The following is a 10360-nucleotide window of genomic DNA, read 5'->3' as shown; positions in this document are numbered from 1 at the left end:
GAGGATAAGGATGTGGATCTCATGGATTTAGCAACCTTAGAGAAATATGTGTACAACCTTCGAAAAAAAAAAGGAAGGGAGAAAAAGTTGACTACAAAATAATTTATATTTTAATCTGAATGCACCATGTACAGTGAAGCAAAAGGGAGAGTAAACTTAGAAAATAACATTAAGAAAATTCTAAGTGACAATGAAAACAATGTACAAAAAGCGCTGCAGTTTCTACAAGAAATTAATTTAATGCATCTAATTTAATGGACACTATGCTGAAAATTTATATTAGACTCGTTTAAATCGATGATATAGGTCTCTCTTTTGTTTAGGTCTATAAGTAGGATTAATTTATGTTAGATTTAGACTTAGGCTGTAAGAATGGTTGTAGGAATGAGTGCGGGGGGTCAATGTCGGGATAGGGGTGGCGAACTTCTTCTCTACAGGACGCCTTTCCTGTACTTTAAATGTACAAAATTGGGAGCCACTGTCTTCTGGAGGGGTGGGTCTGTGCCGGGTTTGGCACCCCGGCAAGGTATGAATGGTACGAAAGAATGTAGTGTAAATAGTATAAATATGTTAGTTTAGGTTTAGTTTCTGTTTAGGGTGAGAGGAATATTGAGTACTCCACCCGAATTTTAGTTTAGAGCGTATATGTGTAATATGATTGTCCATTTTTAATGCGTGTATGTATCTATTTGCTTGGGAATATTTATTAGTATAAGCGCATCTAAGTATGTAAGTATTTATTGGTATGTTTGTCTGTATGAATGCGAAATCGTAAGTGTAAACCAGAGTAAATGTACATATTAGTTTTACTTAGGCTATGATCCGTGAGGGGTGCGAGGAATATCAAGTACTCCACCCCAAGTAGATATAGAAACAATATAGGTGCGATTTATTTATATGTTAGGTCAGTTGTCGTTAGGTTTTCTTCGTTAGGTAACTAGTAGTTTAACATAATCAGTATAGTGTCCATCAGAAATAAGAAAACAGGTGCGAAGGACCTTAGATGTTGTGCACCTTTCAAATAACAAAAAAAAAAAAAAAAAAAAACTAATTACAAATCAGCGCTCAAACGCTGATGCAAATAAAGCAATTCGGGTAAATACAAGAAAACAAAACAAAAACTTATGTTGGTCTGTAAATAATTGTAAAAATTAAAGGAGTTCATTGATTTGCAAATATATTGTAACAAAGAAATAGTTTAGAGGCCTCCAAAGATGTTGCCAAGAACAAAAACAACCCTAGATATCACTTATACAGTCTGTTTTATGTTACCTTCTTTACTTATACCAGTTCTTTTTCAATACAACATCGAATAGAACCAGTCAGCCAGTCTTGTTTAGAATGTAGACATCAGACGACACAAATTGGACTCTATTAGCCGACCATGCCAAACAAATGTTTACTTTTCATTTCAGTATTGTAGCCTACTCAGTTAGTTCTAGCATTCAGTCTTTCTGGATATGTTGAATCAATGAACGTCTTTTTCTGAAGAAAACGTGACTTACATCCAATAATGTCACCATCTTTTTACATGACCTCAAAAACATAATGTAACAAGTGGAATCATAATCAAGTAAATCTCCTTCTAACTAAAATTACATAATAATCTGTTGGTTGTGTAAATTGTTGAAACAATAAATCAGAAGGTTCGTTCGTACATAGTAAAGAGTTTTTTTTCAATATTGAACGAATACTAAGTCCATAATATATTTAGTCATTATACGAGAGGAAACTAACACGCGATTCCGTATTTCTAAAAAGTGTACTCTTATTTGTAGCAAGCCGAATTGTTATTTCTTTCGCAATTTTGAATTCATCTTGTTACCTCTACCTTGAGTTACTCACAATCTTAATCCATGTCAATCAAATGGGGTGTCTTCTTGGGGCTTCGTTTTCCTTTGTAATCATTTCATTTCACTTAAATTTAAATTGGCTGTCCTTCCGCATTTGTTAAGGTTACTGGAGATGGTTAGTTCGTAAAGTGCGCTGTAATAATATGAACAATATTAGTCTCCTTTACCTAATTTTAAGACTATGGAAAGACTAGATAATGCAATCTTGAATGGGTTTAGTATCGAATGAATACGACCGATTCTAGCGGCTACAAAATACACTGACCAAGTTCAATAATAATAATTGTGCTAACTAACAGCATCATTGTCGGCTAATCTTTTACAGGACCAGAACAACTTTAGAGAGGACGTTCTTATCCTCTACCTTCTTTACTTATACCAGTAAAGCTACCTTCTTTACTTATACCAGTAAAGCTACCTTCTTTACTTATACCAGTAAAGCTACCTTCTTTACTTATACCAGTAAAGCTACCTTCTTTACTTATACCAGTAAAGCTACCTTCTTTACTTATACCAGTTATTCATGATGAAGATTGGGGTTTCACTGGAATTGAATAGCCGATTTCACGAAGTGTACAATAATCTGAACTGGCACTTCAGCTGAAGGTTTAATGTTGCAATTGCCACTAAAATATAATTAGTGGGATAAATGATTGAAATATAAAAATAGATTCGTGGTTTTCGAAATTAAAGAAATTTTATTTTACTTTTTTCAGAAACTTTGTCGGTGGTATTTTCTTTTTTACTTTTTTCTTCGGGCGCCTTGATAACTGCAGTCTTTAGCGCTCCTAATCATTTTCTCTTATCTCTTTCCATTGCCACTAGAGCTGGAAGTATCAGATACGACGTTCTTGCCTCCATTCATATCATCTTGCCCAGCATGGTAGTGTGGATCCTTGTGGACAGGTTTCTTGCACACGACTCCCCTTGCCTCATCGATCTATCCGACATGAGAGGGAATGGAGAATATTTTAGACTTAATTAAATTTTAAATGCTTATTGTAACTATCACTTCCACAACTTTTACAGCCATTAAGCTCCTGGCAGTCCAATACTACTATAGCCATGGTTTTCCTACGAACTATGTCAGTCATCATAAAGATTGGAGAAGAAGTTAATTGTGAGATAGGAATCCATCGTTCCGTTACAGCTGAGTGGACATGTTGGGGAGATGGATACTGATATTTAGTGCAGATGCACCTGAAGTTAATTTACCTTGTTAATAACCTAAAATTGGTTTTAGCAGTTTTTCGAGGGAGATAGGCTGAAAGGAGATCATCTCGATCATTTCTTGCCTTCAACTTACACTCCTTGACAGATACTAAGGACTTTTTTTTCGTCTCGTATCTAAGTTGATAGCAGAAGTTTACGTGTGGAACGTGCCAGGAGTCTTGTTACTTCCTTCTGGGTTTTAGCTTAATGCTTATCATTGCAGCATTAGAATCTAGCAAGAAGATCTCTTTTATGGGACGGTATGTTTTCAAAAATCTCTTCTACTACCCAGTCTATCGCTGCAGTAATTCCGTCAAAATTATTGCAATGGCTACCGAGTGCTTTTGAATGTGATATATCAGGAAATATTATAGTTTTGAGAGTAGTCCCTCGCCTTACCATTTTTTCATATTATCCAATTGCAGAATCGCCTTTACTCATTGGTTCTAAAGCACTATTACAGCGATTGTTGGTTAAAACCCATTGTTTTTACTGGTCTCAGTTTAATAAATATAATTTTACTATATGATTGTTTTAATTAAATATATATATATTTAAGGTAACTAATTGAAAAACTTGAGGACCGAAGGCTTTGCAATGAAAGATATTGTTAGAAGGAGAAGATTGGTCGTGCCATCCCAGAAAGTGGTCCCAAAGAAAGAAAGATAATGATTAAGGAATAGATAAATAGGACTTATCCAAATACCATCACAGCCGCGAAGATGGCATTCAGCAGGTTAGCTAGGGTCATCCCTTAACATTCTTTTTCTTCTGACAAATAATTATTTTCGTAACCCGGAAAATTTTATACATGAATTTAAAAAAAAAAAACTTTGTAAAACTCATAACTTGACACGAACGTAATGTTTAAGTAAGCGTAGAATAGGTAGGAGAAAACTGCAAAGTTATCCTTTACTAAAAGAGAAATTTTTAAAAATATAGTGTAAATATGTATGATTTATGTGGGTACCTTCCAGATAATATGAAGGTATTTTTATGAACAATATAGGATTTCTTGTACTTTCTCAACATAGGAAATGAAAAACCTAATATTCGAGTGCAATACTTATTCTTCCGGTAAAGAACGACCTCCTCGTAAAAACTAAAACAAATGAGTTTTGCCTTTGCAGAGAATGAGAGAGAGAGAAAGTACGGAGGAGAAAGCACAGAAATATAGGGGAGTATACAGACTAATACAAGAAGTAAGAAGAATGTATCTCAGGAGAAGCGGCAGAATACAAGAAGAAGTAAGATGGAGGCCAGCAAGAAGACAGAGGTGGAGCATGGCGGGTCCTTCGTAGCATATGTGATGTTCCGCGCAGATTTATAGTATGAGTTAGCCCAGCAAGGCCAAGACGGATGGCCAAGTTGTGTCTCAAATTTTTATAACCCTATTTCCACGGAGAGAATATGTGCAGGGAGTGCTTTTGTATTTTTCCAACCTTCTCAACTTGCTAACAGGGCTTTCCTTCTATTGTTGCAAGAAAACTTCATAAGTAGGCGCCTGCCTTCTTGTGCTCTCACATATTTCTGGGCACTGATTGGCCAAGCAATCACTTCGCCTTCTTTCTGCTCACTAATTTTATTTATTCACTAAATCCATTTATTGTGAAAAATTCAAGCTATAAAATTTCTAGTAAGATCAAGCAAATAATACCTAATTTAGTAGTCAAATGTTAATCACCGTTTGAAAAATAAAGGCTGTCATTGGTTAAAAAAAAAAACAAGTTATCGCCAACTTGACTGAAAGGCAGTGCATCCTCAGAACTTATAAAAAAAATAATGCAAAGCATATAACAATTATTCATAAGAAGTCTTTAGTTCACCAAAGGTTGGCAATAATAATAATGGTAATAAAGTAAATAGTAATTAATAATAATAAGGGAAGGGATTAGCTGTGCGATTAGCGTATTGGATTCCTACGCGGAGGTGCCGGGTTCGAATCCAGCTGCTGGCCCTTAGATTTTCTATTCCTAGCAGCTTCTTACAGTACGGTGATGGACAGTGTTGTCTGTAACGAGAGATCACTGTCTGGAGGCTGTCAGTGCATTGAAAAAATGCTCCGGGCGCCAATAACCTCAGATTTTGGACGTGCCTTAAATCATTTAAAAAATAAAAATGAAACAAAAATCTCTCTTTCCTTTGAAATAAATAATCGGAGACCAATAAAAAATGAACAATGCTCATCGTTGTTAATTTACTTTATTAATAAAAATATCTAAATATATTTTGGTTAAGTAATTCTTGTAGTCGTTCTTAATTAGTTTCATTTGTTTTTCATATTACTTTTCCTTAATTTCCAAATGACAAATTTTGGAGTTCAAAGTGAAAACATCCATTTTGAGTCCGAAATGGTGCGCCAGTTTACTGAATCAATATAGACTACAAAGAACAATAAGAATTCCGTAATCAACAAAAAATGCACACACAATCTGATGGTCTAAACTGACACTTACAAACAAGAAACGACTATACACAGCCCTACTCGCTCCCATCTGGACTTACGGACTTGAACTGTACGGAACAGCTAAGCGTTCGAACCTAAACAGGATCCAAACCCTGTCCAGGATCCACTCTTCTACGTGAGCAACCGTACCATCCACACCGACCTGCGAATCCCATTTGTTTCTGACCTAGCCCAGTCCCGCTACATCAAATTCCACACCAAACTTTACTCACACCATAATCCCTTAATCAGCAACTTGTCCTAATACTAATGTATTACGCAGTTCCGAATTTAAGAATAAAGGAAAAAAAAATCTGATTTTAAGACAAATCTCGGATACACAAATTAGAGAATGAAATAGAGATAAATTACTACTTCTTAGATTCGTTTAAAGTTTTTGTGCGAGCAAAGAAATCTGACGTTGATGGAGAAGAATGAAAGAACTCTGGTAGCAGGTATCGGATTGACATGATTCTGGACAGGATATAAAGCTGTCACAGCATTTCGAAAGAGTTTTTAGAGCAAATTTTAGAGCAATTCTTAAAGGCTACATATAACCTTAATCCTATCCTCTTCATAGCTCATAATTATCAGCTGATTATCTTAATTATATGAGCAACGAGATAAATTCATGGGTTCCATCTAGGCTTACAAATAACAAATATTTATTTATTGTTGGATAGTTTTTTTGTAGGTTACAGTTTCCGTTAATGCCACAATTGAATTACATTCTATAATTTTGGAATTGTAATAAAAATATTAATGAAGGAATAGATTAAAAAGTTAATTCAAAACAAGATTTTTAAATAAAAGAAATTGATATGTTAATTTTTATGTGAAACATTTTCAAAGGTGCGTATATTTTTAAGCCAGTTCCAGATCCGAGGGTGGGTTGAATATCCTTTATATGTAATTTTAGGCCTCATATTTGTTTAATGCAAATAGAAATTTAATATGTGGTTAGTTCGAAGCAATTTAGAAAAAGTAGCTGAACAAAATTGCCACTCTACTGAATAGATTATGTGCATTTAAACGTTTTTATTTCGCACATTTTTAAGGAAATTTCTTTGCCTAAAAATTGATAAAAGATAGAGAAGTGAGATTTCGTAACAGATTTCAGAGCCTCTCTGAATGTAACACAGTCATTTCTTCACTTTCATTGCATACTAACTTACTGCAAATAAATCTGAAACAGACTTGTATAAATTATATTGGTTACTTAATTTCAAAAGGGCAGTAATTTATAATATTAATCTCTCGGTGTAGAAAACACTCTAACGAACTGTTGTAGCAAAAACGACCACATCCTAGAGGGAAGATCGTTCATTACTCGCCACTAACCAAAATTCTAATTCATTACTTTTTAGTATTTTATTTATTTATTTATTTTTTTTTTTTTTTGTTTAGATTCTAGAAGCAAGTAACGTTGCGAACTCCATGCAGGACGGCGGAACTGTGATAACATTCTTCACTCTTCTGGTTGTTCACAGGAAGTCGTCTAGTCAACATGAATACAACATTATAAAGAATTATATTCCCAGCCGCCTTCGCTTACAATATTTCAAGAAATGGCGTGCAGAAGTTAGTGACGCGTTCCTCAACGCCACGATTTACGATTTCCGTAGTTGCATACAACGTCTAGTAAAATTGTGCAGTGCCCTATAGGCGCCACATACTTGAAAAAGAATCCTTACTGTTTTTATACAAGATTGTATATATAATATAAGTATATATATATATATATTTATTTATAAAGTTGGCAATAAAACACATTTATTTCCCTAAAGATTAGTTTTTAAATTGTTCTATTTTTTTATATGTTGTTTTCAAGACTTGCCTAGGCAATACTCTAGAAACTGAGCAATATTACTTAAATATAAATACATTTTCAAAAAGTTTATAATTATTTATTTATTGTTTAGTTAGAAAACATAAACGAAAGACTGTTAAAAATAATTACTGTTTTAGATTAGATGAAAAAAATATTAGCAATATAAACAGAGCTTTGGTTCGCGAAACTTTATTCGACAGAATTGCAAATCTAACGACTGCAAACTGTTAGCATAAATAGAAGGTATACGATTATAATTATAACAAAATGGTGGTAAGAATATATCCTGTCAGAAATAAAGCCCATAGTTGAAGTCTTGTAGTTTAAAGAAAAATATATATATATATATATAAATTTATTTTGTAATTTACAATGTGTATAAATATATAAAATAAGTAAATAGGAGGTAAATGAGATGAACTGGTGCGGGAAGAGCAGGAGGAGAGAAGCTACCCAGCGGTAGCACTCTCTATAAGAGAGAGGAGAATGTGAGGAGAATACGAAGAGGAGAGAGGAGAGATAGGAGAATAATGGCGTTTAGGCCTTCAGATCTCAAGAAAGTCACGGGGCCACTGGCGATTCAGTCGGCGAGGAGTATTAGGGATATCAGAGGAAGCGAGAGACTGTACAAGAGGATTGGAGCAAGTGAAGAGAGTAGTATGGAATTTTTGATATTTAGTCTTGGCTTGTTGGTCTATGAAGAGAATGTTGAGGCCATTGTGAAAAGTGAGGTTAGTCACCGTAGAAAGGAGCGTCAGCTATCTGTCGGAGGAGTTCTGACTGAAATGTTTGTAACTGTCCGTACGTTTGTAGGTTTGACTGAACCCCACAGCTCTAGTCCGTAAGTCCACATAACATAGGTTTGAGAATAGTGTTGTATATTAAGCGTTTGAGTTCAATGGGCATTTTAGAGCGTCGTCCAAGTAGTCTGTAAAGCAGTTTCGCACGTTTCGTCATCGCTTATCTTTTAAGCCTAATGTGTGGGTTCCAAGTCAGTCTTTTGTCTATGTAGAGCCCTAGGTAGCGCACCAGATCTATACAAGGAAGAGGATTGCTGTTGAAGAGGGACAGGTGGACAGGAGCCCCGCCGGAGAGTAAATGTGGCATGCTGGCATTTCTGTGAGTTCATTTTAATCTGCCACTTCTTTGCCCAGGTTTCTATTTTATGTAAGTGTGTCTGTAACTTGTATGCAGCTGATGAAGGATGTGTACTTGTGGCTAGTATGGCTGGGTCGTCTGCATATGTACAGAGTAGTGTAGAGGGTTGTACAGGTACATATGTCTGATGTGTATACTGTGTAGAGAACGGGGCCAAGTATACGCTTCGACAAATATTTTACAAAATTTAACAAATGTAAAGTTGCTTTTCGAAGTTGCTTATATGAATTGTATGATTTGAATATAACATAACCTGAATGAGAATTTAATTTCAATACACATTTAGAATTTACAATACCTACAAAAATTGGAAGAGTAATAAAAATACAAAATTTTTGTAATAAAAAAAAAGATGTTTATGCTAGAAATTATTTTTCTTAACTAAATGTAATTATAATTTTGACCGACGTTGTGATTAATGTAATAATTCTGTTTTTGAAGATCTTTGGTCAACAAAAGGTTATTGCTGTACTCAAATGAGAGAAGAGAATTCACTTGTTCCTGAAATATCAGCTTAAACATGATTCTAATGAAATTAATTGAAAAACTCAGCGAAATAATAGCAGCATAATTTAATAAAGAGAAGGGAAATAGTCTGAGCAAGCTAGAGAAGAAAAATCTCCAACATGAAAACTGGCGGACAATAGCCTAACTGGACTCCAGTATTAGAGTTCAGGGGAATTGTATTAGAGGCTTGGGGACAATACTACATTGTTAGGGAGGAGTGTACATGCAAGAGCTATGACGACAACGTAAATGGAAAGCACAATGAATTAGTAGCATATATTAGAGAACCCAAGGGTAAGACAATGGAAATTGTGGAACAGAGATAGAGTACAAAAACAGGGATCGGATCATATGGTACCCTATTTTCTTTTAAGTACATTATCAGAGTGTGTAGGTAAAATTAAGTGTAGGGAGTCTTGTTTGTATGGAGCTAGACCATGTAAATGTGCCTTAGTTCGTGCAGCAGATGAGTTATGCAGTTTTCTATAATCATATCAGCCTTGGCAAAGGATCAGATAGCTAATCTCAGCCATTAACTAACTAGCAAGGCGCCAATGCCAGCACCACCAATAAATTAAAGAAAATAGAAAAAATCTAGAATTTCAGTTCGTAAAAGTAGGGCTTTAGTCATTTCTAATTTTTTTTTTTTACTTTTAACTTAAATGAAATTTGAAAAATTGTTTACCTTTTCCGGAAAAATGTTATGATCTTTCTACAGTTTCAATTCCTATAAAATTAATTGAATTCTAGTTCTTGAAGAGTTTCAATTTCTTATAGTCTCTCTGTTAATCACACATCAAAGGGATCTCAGAAATGATCATGGGAAAGCTGGCTTACATTTTTCAGTTCTATAAACTGTAATCTAATCTAAAATGCAAATCTACATAAAATTTTGAATAATATGACACTTCAATCACGAAAATAGGTTATCGCGACGATGATTTGAAAAGATTGCAAAACTTTCCCTTATTAGATGTAAGAGCAGAATGTCGCTTTAATTTTAGGTATGGGAGCCCTATTCCTTTCACACTATCAAATTTTATCAAAAACGAGCTAACATTTACAGTTATTGGTAATACTAGTTATAGAGAGGGCCTTACATACTTGGGGCTAACTCCTCTCACCATATTGCATATTCAGCGTCGAGACCCCCAAAAGGCACATCTACATAAAATTCCGAATCGAATGACACCTCATTCATGAAAATCGGTTCGTGCGTTTAGGCGCTACGTTGTTTACAAAAAAAGTAACAAGAAGAACAAGAACAACAATTTTTGAAAATGTTTTTGCACATTTTTCGCATCGTTTTTCTCGAAAACTAATTAATCTTTGTTATTACGAAAAAATTACAGT

General features: G+C 34.6%; 1 protein-coding gene across 1 annotated transcript in view; it reads right to left on the bottom strand.

The window, feature by feature from the left end:
- Positions 1-10360, bottom strand: part of LOC141453154 (homeotic protein antennapedia-like) — a 1160806-nt gene that overhangs the window by 539102 nt on the left and 611344 nt on the right. The gene's annotated exons all lie outside the window — the stretch shown is intronic.

The sequence above is a fragment of the Rhodnius prolixus genome, unplaced genomic scaffold, assembly GCF_049639745.1.
Source record: "Rhodnius prolixus isolate KJV_2025 unplaced genomic scaffold, Rpr scaffold_3, whole genome shotgun sequence".
Classification (NCBI taxonomy): domain Eukaryota; kingdom Metazoa; phylum Arthropoda; class Insecta; order Hemiptera; family Reduviidae; genus Rhodnius; species Rhodnius prolixus.
The sequence above is the reverse complement of the archived record's forward strand: the minus strand, read 5'-3'. Positions and strand labels throughout refer to the sequence as shown.